This window comes from Cherax quadricarinatus, chromosome 55 (assembly GCF_038502225.1).
Source record: "Cherax quadricarinatus isolate ZL_2023a chromosome 55, ASM3850222v1, whole genome shotgun sequence".
NCBI lineage: Eukaryota > Metazoa > Arthropoda > Malacostraca > Decapoda > Parastacidae > Cherax > Cherax quadricarinatus.
The window spans coordinates 1,434,387-1,452,122 of NC_091346.1; the positions used below are offsets into that span (position 1 = coordinate 1,434,387).

Below are 17,736 nucleotides of genomic sequence, written 5' to 3' on the forward strand. Positions count from 1 at the left end.
GCTGTGAGAAATTTTGTATGGATTGTGTCAAAGCATTTTGACTGAAAATTTGAACACGAGGTGAGTGGCTGCGAAATTTGTGCTCTGCTGCTGACTTAAGACGATGAAGACTATCCTTGTATGGCCCAAAACATGGCGGTCGTCACTACCCTCCCTACCCCTCAGATCTAGCTCCCTGTGACATCTTTTTGATATTAAAAATAAAAATGACTCAAGGAGCGGTGTTTTTTTTTTTACGACGTGAAAAAGATTCAAGCAGAATCACAGGCTACACTAAACTCCGTTAAGAAAGACGAGTCCCAGAGATGTTTAGTGTCATAGACGCTGGGATCAGTGTATAGCCTCCCAAACAAAGTACTTCCATATATATATTTTTTTCGCGGCAATCCAGGAACTGTCTGAGAGCACCTCGTATGTGTGGAGACGGCCGACTTGTATATATATATATATATATATATATATATATATATATATATATATATATATATATAATTTATTTTTTATTATCACACTGGCCGATTCCCACCAAGGCAGGGTGGCCCGAAAAAGAAAAACTTTCACCATCATTCACTCCATCACTGTCTTGCCAGAAGGGTGCTTTACACTACAGTTTTTAAACTGCAACATTAACACCCCTCCTTCAGAGTGCAGGCACTGTACTTCCCATCTCCAGGACTCAAGTCCGGCCTGCCGGTTTCCCTGAATCCCTTCATAAATGTTACTTTGCTCACACTCCAACAGCACGTCAAGTATTAAAAACCATTTGTCTCCATTCACTCCTATCAAACACGCTCACGCATGCCTGCTGGAAGTCCAAGCCCCTCGCACACAAATCCTCCTTTACCCCCTCCCTCCAACCCTTCCTAGGCCGACCCCTACCCCGCCTTCCTTCCACTACAGACTGATACACTCTTGAAGTTATTCTGTTTCGCTCCATTCTCTCTACATGTCCGAACCACCTCAACAACCCTTCCTCAGCCCTCTGGACAACAGTTTTGGTAATCCCGCACCTCCTCCTAACTTCCAAACTACGAATTCTCTGCATTATATTCACACCACACATTGCCCTCAGACATGACATCTCCACTGCCTCCAGCCTTCTCCTCGCTGCAACATTCATCACCCATGCTTCACACCCATATAAGAGCGTTGGTAAAACTATACTCTCATACATTCCCCTCTTTGCCTCCAAGGACAAAGTTCTCTGTCTCCACAGACTCCTAAGTGCACCACTCACTCTTTTTCCCTCATCAATTCTATGATTCACCTCATCTTTCATAGACCCATCCGCTGACACGTCCACTCCCAAATATCTGAATACGTTCACCTCCTCCATACTCTCTCCCTCCAATCTGATATTCAATCTTTCATCACCTAATCTTTTTGTTATCCTCATAACCTTACTCTTTCCTGTATTCACCTTTAATTTTCTTCTTTTGCACACCCTACCAAATTCATCCACCAATCTCTGCAGCTTCTCTTCAGAATCTCCCAAGAGCACAGTGTCATCAGCAAAGAGCAGCTGTGACAACTCCCACCCTGTGTGTGATTCTTTATCTTTTAACTCCACGCCTCTTGCCAAGACCCTCGCATTTACTTCTCTTACAACCCCATCTATAAATATATTAAACAACCATGGTGACATCACACATCCTTGTCTAAGGCCTACTTTTACTGGGAAAAAATTTCCCTCTTTTCTACATACTCTAACTTGAGCCTCACTATCCTCGTAAAAACTCTTCACTGCTTTCAGTAACCTACCTCCTACACCATACACTTGCAACATCTGCCACATTGCCCCCCTATCCACCCTGTCATATATATATATATATATATATATATATATATATATATATATATAGAAATAAATATATATATATAGATAAATATATATATATATATAAAGATCTATCTATATAATCTATGTAGTAGGTTGGTAGACAGCAACCACCCAGGGAGGTACTACCGTCCTGCCAAGTGAGTGTAAAACGAAGCCTGTGATTGTTTTACATGATGGTAGGATTGCTGATGTCTTTTGTCTGTCTCATAAATATGCAAGATTACAGGCATGTCTTGCTACTTCTACTTACACTTAGGTCACACTACACATACATGTACAAGCATATATATACACACCCCTCTGGGTTTTCTTCTATTTTCTTTCTAGTTCTTGTTCTTGTTTATTTCCTCTTATCTCCATGGGGAAGTGGAACAGAATTCTTCCTCCGTAAGCCATGCGTGTTGTAAGAGGCGACTAAAATGCCGGGAGCAAGGGGCTAGTAACCCCTTCTGCTGTATATATTACTAAATGTAAAAGGAGAAACTTTCGTTTTTCCTTTTGGGCCACCCTGCCTTGGTGGGATACGGCCGATGTGTTGAAAGAAAGAAAGAATATATATATAAATATATATATGTATATATGTATATATATGTATATGTATGTATGTATATATATATATATATATATATACATATATGCAATAAGATGACAGTAAACAGGTGATTTTAAATTATGCAAAACAACCACTATGAAAGAGTAGTGAAATTCCAAGCGCTTTCGTGACTACTCACATTGTCAAGGAACTGTGAAAGTAATGCATCAATGGAAGGCAATAAAAAGGGCTTTGACCACACGTCACAGTCAACTCCCACAACAAAGAAACACCTGACGCGAGACAATATCGGACTCATAAGAAAAGAGGAACACTGCAGTAGGTCCGCTGGTCCAACTAGACAGGTCCTCACGACAACCCACCAACAAATCATTCTACCAAAGAAATAAGGTTTATTATTTGTCCAATGTATTATTAAACTCGAACCAAATTTTATTAATTATAAATTAATCTAATTTATACAAACCTAAGGAAATATTCATATTTTCAAAACTGCTTTTTATGAAACAAGATTCAATTATATTTCTGTCGACCATGGACTTGCTTGATACAACTTTCTCAACTTTTTGAAAATCAATTGGATGGTTGAAGTCTCTCACATGAATAAATAGAGCATTGGAATCTTGTCCAGTTCTAATGCTATATTTATGTTGTTTTAATCTAAGTTCGAGACTTTTACCAGTTTGACCGTAATAAACTTTATCGCAAATTTTACAAGGAATCTTAGACACATCCGTCAGCATTTTGGGGGGAATTCTTTATCAAAAGTTTTTTTTTTACTGTATCAAGATTTTTAAATACAACTTTAATATTAAAAGTCTTAAGGCATATCAACCAAGTTTTCATGGTAAGGGAGAACCAACATATTTTTAGTTGAATAAGGTTGGTTGTCCCTTTTTGGGTTGTAAAAAGTATTTCTTGCAATTTTAAATGATTTATCAATTACATTCCTCGGGTATTTCAGATCATTGGCTATTTCATAAATTTTGGATATTTCTTCATCTATGAACTCAGGACTACAAATTCGTAAAGCTCTCAAAAACACTGATGAGAAAACAGACAGTTTAACTTTATCTCGATGGGAAGAATGATAGTGTACATAGGAACAGTTATTTGTAGGTTTTCTGTAAATTTTAAATTTGAATTCATTATTACTCTTAATAATTAAAACATCTAGAAAAGGCAGTGAGTGATTTTCCTCAAACTCAACAGCAAAGTTTATAGAATGGGCTAAGCTATTTAATTTGCCAAGGAAATGGTGTATATCTACATTCTTGGGCATAAGACATAAAATATCATCGACATTTATGAACCATTTTGCTCTCTTAGGGAGGATTGTGTTAAGCAATCTTGTTTAAAAAAATTCCATGTATAGATTACTAAGAACAGGTGAAAGAGGATTCCCCATTGCCATATCAAATTTCTGAGTGTAAAATTTATTAAATACAAATTTTGCATCAACAATGCAAAGTTTAATAAGTTTAATGATAGTAGGAACTGGTAATGGTAAATCATAATTAACGAGTTCTTCAGATAAGAAACTTAATAAATCATCAACAGGAACTTTCGTAAACAAGGAAGTAACATCAAAACTAACCATTTTAAAATCATTTAAGTCAGTCAAGGAGCTTAATTTATCAACTAAATCTAAGTTGTTTTTAACATTGAAGTTTGAAATTTTACCAACAATATGGCTCAAAATGTCAACAAGCCATTTGGATAATTTATACGAAATTGATCCTATGGAGCTAATAATTGGTCTGATTGGATTACCTGGTTTGTGTGTTTTTATTAGTCCATACATGTAAGGTAAAGATGGATTAGTGGAAGTAAATTGTTTAATTAATTCATCTTTGCCTTTTAGTAGAAGTTTTATTGTTTTATTGAAATTGCTGTTAACGGTTTCTAAGGGATTCTTTCTAAGTTTAGAATAGGTTTCAGTATCATCTAAGAGATTATTAATTTTTTCTTGGTAATCATTTTCTTTCATAATTACTATTGCATTTATTTTATCTGCTTTGGTAAGGCGCAAATTTTTATTATTGTTAAGTGTATCATAAGACTTAAAGAATCTTTGAGGGCAATTGGGGATGTTTTGTTTTAACATAGAGCTATATACCATTCCCTTACTAATATTAATTTCATCAGTGGATAAATCAGAAGATTTTTCAAAGGTGATATCAGAATATGCAAAACAACCACTGTGAAAGAATAGTGAAATTCCAAGTGCTTTCGTGACTTCTCACATTATCAAGGAACTATAATGTGAGAAGTCACGAAAGCGCTTGGAATTTCACTATTCTTTCACAGTGGTTGTTTTGCATATTCTGATATCACCTGTTTGCTGTGATCTTATTGCGTATGCATATATATATATATATATATATATATATATATATATATATATATATATATATATATATATATATATATATATATATATATATATATATATATAAAATGTGCCGAATAGGTAAAACTGGTCAATTAGCAAGAACTCGTTCAAGTTAAAATCGTCTCTAAAATTTTCTCTTATACCTTTAAAGATACATTTTTTTCATTTATGTTAATGTAAAAAATTAATAATTTTGTACAAAAGAACCTTAGAATACTTACCTAACCTTATTATAACAATAATATAATTTATCCTAATCCAGCTAAACATATTTTAGATAAGTTTATAATTAATAATAAACAAACTCAAATATATTTTTTTCCTTAGGTTCAGAATGATTTTTGTGAAATTATTGCATACACAAATTTTCGCTTGCCTTATTCGGCAATAAAAGCGTTGCTGTTTAAGCTAGAATGAAACAATTGAGGCTGCCGTAACTGATGAACCCTTCCTGGAATATTTGACGATATCCTCGTTGCCTTTCTGAAATCTGAGCTCAGGCTGACAAATTTCAACACCTTGTATGAACCCCATCTTGCGTGATGGAATATGACGGGAAAGCATAGCCGTAGCTTTTGTTCCCACTGTGCAGCTATCATATAGAAGACTGTAACAGCACACTGCTGATATACTGAGTGCCTACAAAGTGTGTGTATTAGTGGTGGTTGTGAGTGGTGGTGAGGGACACCCCTTGGTGGTGGTAGATGCGTGGTTTTCTTTGAATTTGTTAAGAAAATTAAAATACATTAATTCACTTGGCGAGTTATTCCATATATTTGACTCTTTTATGTGGCGAACATGGACTATCAGGTGATGTTTGGGTATAATGTTAGATTTCCAAGGAAGTGTCTTAGTTCAGCATCAACACTACCAACAAGTCTATACGCATATTATCTTTTGATTGCCCAGTTCCTGGTCCGAGACCAAGCCCTTGGAACCATCAAGTGGAATAAAATAGTATTTGTATACTTTTGCTGTAACTGCCAAGGTCAAGTTAACTTATTTTTTATATACGAAATAAACTTTATTGATAATAAATACAGATTATTTTACAAAAAAGCATAGTAAATTTTTAAATGTGTGTGTGTATTGTCAACATAGTATTTTATAAACAATGCTGATAAATTGAGGAAAGTAAACTATACTAGTCGAACATCGTATCGTGATGCATTTACTTGTATTTATATTTTAGTGTAATGCACACCGATTGTATTATTCTTTAAGCGATCTGTCTTATTTATTTATAACTTGTTTTGCAGGGAATGTCCGCCCTATGTAAGAGAGTACGTGGGTCACCGGGTGTGGACGGAGATCAGGAACCCTGGCATCAATGGTGACGACCACGACGACGTTGATGCCGGCACCAACAACACCAACCAGAGTAAGTTATCACTATCTCTCGTACTGCAGTTCTCAGGATATATTATCGGACACAGGTTATATAAGGATAGCACGTTCAGTGGTGGCAGCATCCTGGCAGGGGAACTGTAACAAGCAACCACTGACGTGGAATGAGACATAAGTGAAACATCTGGTTATCTCTATTTGTAGACGTTTCGTCATCCAATGGTTTTATAAATACAAATTCAAGGACATAATGGAAGGACTGCAGAATTTAATGCAAAAGACGAGGTAATCAGTCCCTCAGCCTTGGGGTTGGTCATGAGCAGTAGTCTTGATGTGATCTGCTGTTCATGGTACTGTCATTACCTGTTTGTTTCTAGATGAGCAGAGTTATGCTCGTGGTGTCCTGTTTTTTGTATTAGTAACTCTAATGACAGATGCAAATGTGATATCCGTTGGCTCCTGTTGCGGGTCATGGCACAGCAACCGTTGCCTTACCGGTTTAATTACAACCTGCAACCTTGTATCTGTCCAGGACCCCTAGCTGGATGATCAATATTGTAAAGCGTTTCCAAGTCACTGCGTAAGATTCAGAAATGTGCGGGATCTCCTTTGGCCTAGCTTGACGTGTTTCTGGAAAATTCTACCTGTGACATACCTGTGGACAGTTTAGAGAGGAATTCTGCAGTCGATGACCAGACTGAAAGTTCAGGGGTTCACTAGTTTGTATTAAAATGTAAAATTTCCCCAAACCGTGTGTTGAGAGAACACTAAGACTCTTATTTCAGTACTACGGAGACTTCAATACACGAAAAGTACTGAACCAGATCATCACTTCTTTTTTACAATATATCACTAAATGTGTTATTTTTATGCATGTTGTCGCTTAAAATAAATATGTCCGCAACGCCTCAAACCGTTCTGAAATATCGTTATGTACAAATTAAACCACATTGATTAGATGGTCAACCAGCTTGTTGCGGCCCATAAGCGGCCTATATAACCAAAACAACCTGGCTTCAGGAAACAGACCAATTTTATCTTTAAGACGTTTCCCGCTTATCTGCGACTTTGTTTTTACCTTCGGTGGAAAAATCGTCACTTACACAGTATCCAGAGTGTTAAAGTCTGAAGTTATCACTGATCCTGTTTTTATAAATCTTGACAGATAGGCCTACCCAGGTTTTTCTATAAAGTACCACATTAGCTGGTTTGTTAAAGCTGTGTGGGCAGGCAGTGTGCAGGCAAAAATAGCCTAGCTGATGGGTGATAGTCAGCAAAGTTTGGCCATTAGCCTGATTACGGGAATAGAAAAAACTAAGTATGTTATAGGTATATCATAGAAGTATCGATTCCAAGATGTAGCTATGAGGTGTATGAATGTAGATTTGTAGTTCACTCAGTGTACAAGTTTCTGACACACTTGTTGAGTCTTCTGAGGTACATAGTACGTGGTAACGTGCGTTTGTGACCTACTGTATGCCTCGGTGGTGGAGTGCTCGACTCACAATAGAAGGCACCCAGGTTCGATTCCTAGGCGGGGCGAGGCTCGAGTCTCTTACATCTAGTGCGCCTGTTCACCTAGCAGTAAGGTACCTGTTTGTCGATTGTTGTGTTAAATATTCGGTGTTCTCCATGTTCTTGAGAGCTCTGTATATTTGTACTCCAGAGGTCATAGATGAAGAAATAATGAAGATATGTGAAATAGCATATAATCAACAGTATCCAAAAATTTTCTTGACAGATCTATATTTTTTTTTCTAGAAACACATTTACTATACAAGGGGGTAAAGAGGAGGGGAGGGAGTTGTAGTATTCCCTAGATAGTCACAAGTTAGTGAACGCAATATTCAAATATACAGTTTTCAGTAGGTGGACTGACGTAAGAAGCATTCAATTGCACAAGTCCTTGAGCTATCACTATTTGTTCTGTCAGCCCGTCATTGTTTGTCTGTCTCGTTATTCACTTAACTCCTTCCATTTTTGTGTGTTTGCCCCTCTTACGTTTAATAAAATGTTAATCGGCATATAAATCTGACCTACGGATTCTCCGAGCTGTAAAATGAAATATGACCAATTTAAATGAAGTAAGGTATTATTATTACCCATGACTTAACGGACTTGCATGATGAACCATATACTTTATTGATTTCTTCATGTAAGATAATTTATTTGATTGGTAAATTATTTTATTATTTATTAACACATCAGCCGCTTCCCACCAACGCAGGGTGGCCCGGAAAAGAAAATCTTTTATCATTCACTCCATCACTGTCTTGCCAGAGGCGTGCTTACACTACAGTTATAAAACTGCAACGATAACACCCCTCCTTCAGAGTTCAGACACTATTTCCCATCTCCAGGACTCGAGTCCGGCCTGCCGGTTTCCCTAAATCCCTTCATAAATGTTACCTTGCTTACACTCCAACAGCACGTCAAGTCCTAAAAACCACTTGATTCCATTCACTCCTATCAAATACTCTCACACATGCTTGCTGGACGTCCAAGCCCCTCACACACAAAGCCTCTTTTACCCACCTCCAACTTTTCCTAGGCCGACCTCTACCCCGCCTTCCCTCCACTACAGATCTATACACTCTTGAAGTCTTCTATTTTGTTCCATCCTCTCTACATGTTCAAACCACCTCAACCCTTCCTCAGCCCTCTAGATAATAGTTTTGGTAATCTCACACCTTCTAATGTCCAAACTATATATTCACACCACACATTGCCCTCAGACATGACATCTCCACTGCCTCCAGCCTTCTCCCTGTTGCAACATTCACCACCCATGCTTCACACCCATATAAGAGTGTTGGTATAACTATACTCTCATACATTCCACTCTTTGCTTCAACGGACAATGTTCTTTGTCTCCACAGACTCCTAAGTGCACCACTTACCCTTTTCCCCCTCATCAGTTCTGTGATTCACCTCATCCTTGACAGACCCATCTGCTGACACGTCTACTCCCAAATATCTGAATACATTCACCTCCTCCATACTCTCTCCCTCCAATCTGATATCCAGTCTTTCATCACCTAATTTTTTTTGTTATCCTCATCACCTTACTCTTTCCTATATTCACTTTTAATTTTCTTCTTTTACATGCCCTATTAAACTCATCCACCAACCTCTGCAACTTTTTCGAATATCCCAAAAGCACAGTGTTATCAGCCGAGAGCAACTGTGACAACTCCCACTTTGTGTTACATTCTTTATATTATAACCCCACACCTCTTGCCAACACCCGCGCATTCACTTCTCTTGCCACCCCATCTATAAATATAATGAACAACCTGGTGACATCACACATCATTGTCTAAGGCCTACTTTTACAGGGAAATAATCTCCCTCTCTTCTGCATACTCTAACCTGAGCCTCACTATCCTCATAACTCCTCACTGCTTTCAGTAACCTACCTACTATACCATACACCTGCAACATCCGTCACATTGCCCCCGTCCCCCAATCCACCCTGTCATACGCCTTTTCCAAATCCATAAATGCCACTAAAACCTCTTTACCCTTATCTAAATACTGTTCACCTACATGTTTCACTGTAAACACTTGGTCTACACACCCCCTACCTTTCCTAAATCATCCTTGTTCATCTGCTATCCTAATCTGTCTTACTCTTAATTCTTTCAATAATAACTACCATACACTTTACCAGGTATACTCAACAGACTTATTCCCCTATAATTTTTGCACTCTCTTTTGTCCCCCTTTGCCTTTATACAAAGGAACTATGCACACTCTCTGCCAATCCCTAGGTACCTTACCCTCTTCCATACATTCATTAAATAATAACACCAACCACTCCAAAACTATATCCCCACCTGCTTTTAACATTTCTGTCTTTATTCCATCAATCCCAGCTACCTTACCCCCTTTCATTCTACTCTCTGCCTCATGAAATTCCCCCACACTTGCAACTGGCTCCCCGTCACTCCTACAAGATGTTATTCCTCCTTGCCCTATGCACGATATCATAGCTTCCCTATCTTCAACATTTAACAGTTCCTCAAAATACTCCCTCCATCTTCCCGATACCTCTAACTCCCCATTTAATATCTCTCCTCTCCTATTTTTAACTGTCAAATCCATTCGTTCCCTAGGCTTCCTCAACTTATTAATCTCACTTCAAAACTTTCTTATTTTCAACAAAATTTGTTGATAACATCTCACCCCCTCTCTCATTTGCTCACTTTTTATATTGCTTCACCACTTTCTTAACCTCTCTCTCTCTCCATATACTCTTCCCTCCTTGTATCACTTCTACTTTGTAAAAACCTCTCATATGCTAGCTTTTTCTCCCTTACTACTCTCTTTACATCATCATTCCATCAATTGTTCTTCTTCCCTCCCGCACCCACTTTCCTGTAACCACAAACTTCTGCTGAACACTAACACTACATTCTTAAACCTACCCCATACATCTTCGACCTCATTCCCTATACACTCACTAGCCCATTTATCCTCCAATAGTTTATATCTTAACTCCCTCCTCTTTTAGTTTATAAACCTTCACCTCTCTCTTATTTGCTGCTTCTATTTTCCTTGTATCCCATCTATCTTTTACTTTCACTGTAGCTACAACTAGTAAGTGATCTGATATATCTGTGGCCCCGCTATAAACATGTACATCCTTAAGTCTACTCTACAGTCTCTTTACCAATATGTAGTCCAACAAACTACTGTCATTATGCTCTATATCATATCTTGTATACTTAGTTCTCCTCTTTTTCTTAAAATATGTATTACCTATCACTAAACCCCTTTCTATACAAAGCTCAGTCAAAGGGCTCCCATTATCATTTACACCTGGCACCCTAAACTTACCTACCACACCCTCTCTAAATGTTTCTCCTACTTTAGCATATAGGTTCCCTACCACAATTACTCTCTCACCTGGTTCAAAAGTTCCTATACATTCGCATAACATCTACACTCTTCTCTTCTCCAGGTGTGTACACACTATGACCCACTTTTTGCATCCGACCCTTATTTTAATCCACATAATCCTTGAATTTATACATTTTATATTCCCTCTTCTCCTTCCATAACTGATCCTTCAACATTATTGCTACCCCTTCCTTAGCTCTAACTCTCAGATACTCCTGACTTAATCCCATTTATTTCTCCCCACCGAAACTTGCCTACCCCTTCAGCTTTGTTTTGCTTAGGACCAGGACATCCAACTTCTTTTCAATCATCTCGTTCTTATCTGCACTACTTCCACACATATTCAAGCATCCCAGTTTTATAAAGTTTTTTTCTTCTCTTTTTTAATAATGCATACAGGAGAAAGGGCTACTAGCCTATTGCTCCCTGCATTTTAGTCGCCTCATACGACACGCATGGCTTACAGAGGAAAGAGTCTTTTCCACTTCCCCATGAAGAATGGAGGAAATAAAGAACAACAAGATGTGTGTATGTATATATATGCATGTGCATGCCTGTGTAGTGTGACCTAAGTGTAAGTAGAAGTAGCAAGATGTACCTGTTATCCAGCGTGTTTGAGACAAAAAAAAAAAAAAGACACAAGCAGTCTGTTTCACACTCACTTGGCAGGACGGTAGTATCTCCCTGGCTGGTTGCTGTCTGCCAACCTACTACCTATATTATATGGTAAATTATATGGTTTAATTAAAAAGACTACAGGTATCATAAATGATTCTTCTTGAAATAATTGTAAAGTTCTCAAGATCAATTATTCTGGCATACACGAACGTGTTTTGACTAGTATAGCTGAAGGTTTGTGAAGTGTACTCACAGTTGTCATAATGCACATGTTATCACACACCTGTAACATTTGATTTATATTACATATATAAATTCCTCTCCTGGAGAAACCTGATTATATATTGTAAGCATCAAACATGGTAATTTTAATATTTATTTGATGATCACTTAAGCATAACACTGAAGATAATTACCACTGGATGCGCTTTCAATGCGCTTTCAGACATTTTTGTCCCATGAGTAAACAATTTTTGGTCTTGGTATTCTGGTTCTTAAGAACCATCGTGTGTCATGCTGTGGAAATTTATTATACAGTATTCTCTCTCTTCTTTTCTTATAAATTCAAAGTTGATTATTGTTTCTGAAGATTTTAAGTTGCCAAGCTACTAACACTTGAGCTTCAGTTAAGTAGCTCTGTTCTTGCAGGTATATGCACTGTGTGTGTGTGTACACACACACACACACACACACACACACACACACACACACACACACACACACACACACACACACACACACACACACACACACACACACACACACACACACACACACACACACACACACACACACACACACACACACACACACACACACACACACACGACTCTGTATACCATTTACGTCAGGCCCATATTGGAGTATGCAGCACCAGTTTGGAATCCACACCTAGTCAAGCACGTCAAGAAATTAGAGAAAGTGCAAAGGTTTGCAACAAGACTAGTCCCAGAGCTACGGGGATTGTCCTACGAAGAAAGGTTGAGGGAAATCGGCCTGACGACACTGGAGGACAGGAGGGTCAGGGGAGACATGATAACGACATATAAAATACTGCGCGGAATGGACAAGGCGGACAAAGACGGGATGCTCCAGAGAAAGGACACAGACACAAGAGGTCGCAATTGGAGGCTGAAGACTCAGATGAATCAAAGGGATGTTAGGAAGTATTTCTTCAGTCATAGTCAGGCCGTGGAATAGCCTAGAAAGTGACGTACTGGAGGCGGGAACCATACATAGTTTTAAGGCGAGGTATGATAAAGCTCATGGGGCAGGGAGAGAGGACCTAGTAGCAATCAGCGAAGAGGCGGGGCCAGGAGCTATGAATCGACCCCTGCAACCACAAATAGGTGAGTACACACACACACACACACCCTAGTTGTTGTTGCAAGGGTCGAGTCATAGCGTGTGTGTATACACGCCTAATTGTACTCGCCTAATTGTGGTTGCAAGGGTCGATTCATTGCTCCTGGCCCCTCCTTGTCGCTACTAGGTCCATTCTCGGCTCTATGAGCTTTATCATACCCCTTCAAGCTATGTGTGGATTCTGCCTCCACCATATCACTCTCCAGACTGTTCCACTTTCTGACAACTCTGTGGTTGAAGAAATACTTCCTAACATCCCTGTGACTCATCCGAGTCTTCAACTTCCAGTTGTGACCCCTTATTGCTTTGTCAAATTTCTGAAGCATTGTCCTTATCCACCCTGTCAATTCCTCTCAGTATTTTACATATTATCATCCCCTCCCCCCTATCTCTACTGTCTTCCAGCGTTGTCAGGTTGAGTTTTCCTCAGCCTCTTCTCGTAGGACATATCCCTTAGCTCTGTGTTTGACCAGATGTGGTTTCTATACTGGTGCTGCATACTCCAATATGGGTCTGACGTACACTGTGCAGTATCCTGAATGATTCCTTACTGTGTGCGTGCGTGCGTGCGTGCGTGCGTGACACACCGAGACCGACCGGGGTCCTCCCCCCCCTCAATCGTAAAGTAGTGTTAATGTTCGTACCTTTAAGTATCTACCTTTTTTTCACTGATACCAATTCCATAAAAGTGGTTGATACCAATACTTGGGCACATTCCTAATTATGACCCTTCCTAGTTTGTGTTTTTCCTTAAATGATAATGTTATCCAGGGCTGTGTACTGAGAGTACGTAATGAAGAGTTGTTTACTGAGAGTACCTAATGAAAGGATGTGCACTGAGGGTACATAATGAAGGGCTGTGTACTGAGAGTACTTAATGAAGAGATGTGAACCTAATTTGTAATGCAGCGCAGAATAAATTACTGTTGTGATATAAGGTGCAGTTAAGTAATGTGCCTGTGTGTGAAGCATTTAGATTTAGTAAAATCATGTTAAAATTTAAATTTAGATTTAGTAAAACCATGTCACCATTATTTTAGAGCTGCTGGAATTTTTATGCAACTTTAAATAGTATGAAATAAAAAATTAAAGTAGAATCACACTGCCGGATATATTAATTATTTAAGTTTGTTAGTAAGTAACCTCCTTTCAGGGAAACCTAATGGAGTAATCACTCATTTTTGTGTTAGTAGTCTTACATGACCAGTACCCTAAATTTATCAGTGAGTAGTATGTCCTAGCACTGAGCCAGACTTACAAAAGAGGGTGGAAGAGTTCTCTGTTGTGGACTTGGAATTACAAGGTTGCCAGTTTAGTTACCAGTACTCATTATGTAATGTGTTGTACTCATGGAATGGTAAGGTTCTTGTTTCAGGGACAGTAATGAAAGACAGTTGATCTGATGCTGCATCACAAGATCCGTGTCGTTTTGAGATTTTTAAGTGAAAGTGGGTTGAGCAACAGTTGCGGGTACACTCTACCTGGAGTTTACCTAGAGTGAATCTCGGGGGAGGGGGTTTCACTGCTCTGGCAGCCCCAGACCAGGTCTTCCTTTTGGTGGCCTGATCAGCCAGGCCATTTAGTGTCAGTCACAGTCCAGACTGATCAGGAACTGAGTTTAGAAACTTATCAAGCTCCCTCTTGAAGACAGTCAGGTTTGATGGAAGCCCCATTGTGTGTGAAGGGGGAATGTTCAAGTCTTGGTCCCCTTATACTTAAGTTCTTTCTTAGTATACTCATTGCATCTGTTTTCAATGGAGGGATTTTACAGTCTGCCAAGCCTCTTGCTTTGACATGGAGTGATTTCACTGTGCAGCTTGGAACCAATCTCTCCAGAGTTTTCTAAGCTTAGACTATGATGTGTCTTTGTTGACTACATTCCAAGGAGTACAGTTCAGGGGACTTCAGTTTTACCAGTAGTTCACAAGTTTGAATGAATTTTTATGAAGAGTGAAAGTTCTCTGAACTTTTCTAATCTTTCAGTTTTTCCTGCTTTGAAGGGGGCCCTTTGTATACATTCCAGCCTGGAAAGAACATGTGACTAAGAAAACCATCACTAGCACAGCATCTCATATTTTGGATGTTCTAGTTATCCAGCCTATCATCTAACCAGTTGTAGTATCACAGAAATCTTATGTCCACTCTGTGGCCAAGCTGTGGACTTGCAATTGAAGGGATGTCAAATTCCCAATGCTCATTGCACCATTTGTTATTTTCACAATATAATGAGACAATTTCAGTAAGCTGAATATCCAAGCACAAAGTAAAATTTCAAAATGGGGAGACTTTGAATGGGAAAGAGTAAATTGAATAAGGTGTATCCGAGAGGAGAGCAGTAGTAATTGTATTAATAACTGAACAGAGAGGGGCACAAATATTTAAATTAAAGGTGGATTACACTATAAGTGGGATGTGAGAAGTGAGCTGTAATGTGTTATATACGTGGTGGTACGAGGAATGTACGAGAGATGTTTCGTAAGTTAAGCAAATGTTTGGAGAGTTTGAAAACAAGTGAATAGTTGTTTGGGGAGCATAATGCTGAAGTGGAAGAGACTGTTGTATAGTGCAGAGTATGGAGTGCCTGGAGTATATTACTGTATACGAGTTACGATAATTTGGGCAATTAAAGCAGACTGAATGAAGTTAAATAGATGACATTTAGATATAGTACTGTATGTGATTTATCGGATATTTAATGTCAGCTAGGGCTAGGTAAGGATTGTCAGGAAACAGGATAAGTGTTTCTTGACATGGGTCTTAGTCAGATGATGACCCACTGTTGGAGTTTTTGGTAATCCACTGGCTTACTGGTTCACCCCTATAAAAATTATGGCCATAGTTATAACCATTTATGATGATAATGTCAGCTACTTTATGAGAAAGAGGACAATAGTTTCAATGGTTAAGGGAGAAGTGAATGTGAATGAACTTAAGGGAATAGCTAGTGGGAGGTAAAAACAACTGTGAACAAACAGGTGGGATAGAGAAAGAGCAGGTTATGATGTTGGATTTTCCTCTTTTTACTACTTGCTACATTCTGTGTTGTGTGTGTTAGGAACCCGAAAATCCATCTGCCCACCTTCCCCGTAGTGCCTGTGGCCCTCATTGTGTGTGCTATCACTCCATGATCACATATGTCGAACGCCTTTGCAAAATCTGCGTAAATCACATCTGTGTTTTGGTTGTCTTCCAACCCCTCCGTAATTCTGTCATAATGGTTCAGCAGCTGTGAAAGGCATGATCGTGCTGCTCTAAAAGCCATCCTGGTTCGGGTTATGCTGGTCGACGAAATTTGTACTGGTCAGTAATTTTTAGCTAGTATTTTACTACCTCCCTTATGCAAAGGAGCTGTGTCTGCACTCCTTCAGGTCTTCGGCATTTCGCCTAGATCTGAGCTTTCTCCAAAGAATACTGAGGGTTCACACTAGTGGTACTTTGCACTTCTTTATAAATAGAGCATTCCATGAATATGGTTCAGGTGCTGAGTGGGCATGTTATCCATTTCTTTTTTGAAATCTACAGGATTTGTACTAATGTCAGTTAGTTGGTCTGCACGGCCTTATGCTGGAGTGAAAAATGTTTCTGCATTTTCTACCTTGCTGTCATTTAGTAGGTTGCTGAACTCTGACTCATACTGTTCTTTTAGGATTTCACACATTTCCTATTGATCATCAGTATATGAATCTCCTCTCAATAATGGTCCAATTTTACAAATAGTTCTTTGCTTGCATTTTGCATAGGGATAGAAATATTTTGGGTTTCTTGCAATATCCTGTATGGCCCTTTGTTCCCTTTGTACTTCTGTTAGGTATGATGTGCTAAGTTTTTGCTCTAATTCAGTGATCTCTCGGCTAAGAGTCCATAGGAGCTGCAGTTCCCCTGGATGCTCACTGCCAGACATACGACTTCATCAACCCTATGGTAAAATAATTTACAACTGACAAATATATTACAGGAAAAATCTGTTGTATTTTGTTTTCAATGTATTTATAAGCAATTTTTTATTTTTTTTTTTTTGTTGAAACTAGATAAAAAATTATTAAAAATAGAAGTTTGAAGCGGTATGATAGTATAGGTATTACTGGCGTTACAAGCTGCCACTGGCTAAGACTATCTTTCCTCTGTTGCAGCATGTTTGTATTTTTAAGCACTTCAGTAATCCGTTTTCTTCTGTACCATCTCCTACTCTCTCTCTGTCTGTCTGATCTTTCTGAGTTTCCTCAATGGTACGTGATTGTATTCCTATATATTCAGCTTCACTAGGCACTGGTGGGGATATAAGGTCTGATTCCCAGGATATGTCTGATAGCTCTTGGTTTATTTTTTCCCAGTTAATTCTGTAGTTGTTAAAATTAAACTACCATCATTTCATCTGTACTAATGTTTTCCTCATCATTTTCTAACAGTTAATTCACATCTTCCTGTATATCTTGAAAGCCATCACCTGGCAATCTCTAGCCATCTGAACAGTTTCCTGTACCTGACTCTCCTGATGAAAAACTTGTAAAGGTATTTGCCACACAAGGCTATAACTTTCCCCAGCCTGCATGTAATGTTGATTGGGGCACTTAGTTCCATGCACTTTTGATGTAGCTGATGTCATCTATAATGTCAGTTATGCCATAAGTCTGGCACTTAAAGCTTTGGATCAGCATCCATTGCTGCAACAAGTTTCCACATTGTTTTTTGTGTGTAATTACACTTAAATGTTGT

At 38.6% G+C, this 17,736-nt stretch overlaps 1 protein-coding gene across 1 annotated transcript in view; it reads left to right on the forward strand.

Annotated features, from left to right (window-relative positions):
* Positions 1-6,011: 6,011 nt before the first annotated feature.
* The window catches only part of LOC128698891 (protein phosphatase 1F-like), a 225,052-nt gene continuing 213,327 nt past the window's right edge, over positions 6,012-17,736 (forward strand). Inside the window, exon 1 of the mRNA XM_070096781.1 lies at positions 6,012-6,169. The gene's annotated coding sequence lies outside the window, so the exon portion shown is untranslated. The remainder of the gene's footprint in view (positions 6,170-17,736) is intronic.